Genomic DNA, 701 nt, shown 5'->3' on the forward strand with positions numbered 1-701 from the left:
GCTGAATCCCAGAGTTGTCAGCCAGAAGTTGGTGCTGAGTCTCAGAGGTCAAGCAGACAACCTATGTAATGCCTTGGTCACCCCAGTGCCCCCACCGTTGACTCACTTGCTCTTCACCCCACCCCTCAGAAAGTCCGCTCACTGATTCCTGGTGGCTGTCTCCATGGTGACAGTAAACAAGCCTTGGTCTCACAGCACTGCATCCTGGACTGCCTGTCTTCAGGCAGACCTTTCAGATGATCTGGAATAAAGTCCTCAGCAGCCCAAGTGTAATCTTCTGGGACCTGTGGTATTGGAGCCTTTCCCTTGCAAGTGATCCAATCCAAGGCAGTTTGAGCCTCGGGAGAGACGTTAGGGTCAAACTTAAAGTGAAGGGTTAATCTGTTTTGTCTCTGAGGCAACCAGGTAAAACCGTGGCTGTTCTCAGAAAGAATGCTTTTGCACAAACTGCCCAAGTGGGATCATTTTCACAAATTCTTCTGCAGGCTGGCTCCAGGACACCTGTAGATTAAAGTATGATCTATGTTTATTAATGTATGACTGATGGTACTGTTTTCCCAAACTTCTATTTAAAAAAATCCTTCTCTTTTTCTATACTTTGGAAAATTTGGTAATCTCACTATGTGCTGCCTGATTTTAGTTCTTACTATTGCTCCAAACCAAAACCAAACTCACTGCTGTAGAGTCAATCCCCACTCATA

This window comes from Orycteropus afer, unplaced genomic scaffold (assembly GCF_000298275.1).
Source record: "Orycteropus afer afer isolate SDZICR_OR568_19922 unplaced genomic scaffold, OryAfe1.0 scaffold00455, whole genome shotgun sequence".
Taxonomy (NCBI): Eukaryota; Metazoa; Chordata; class Mammalia; order Tubulidentata; family Orycteropodidae; genus Orycteropus; species Orycteropus afer.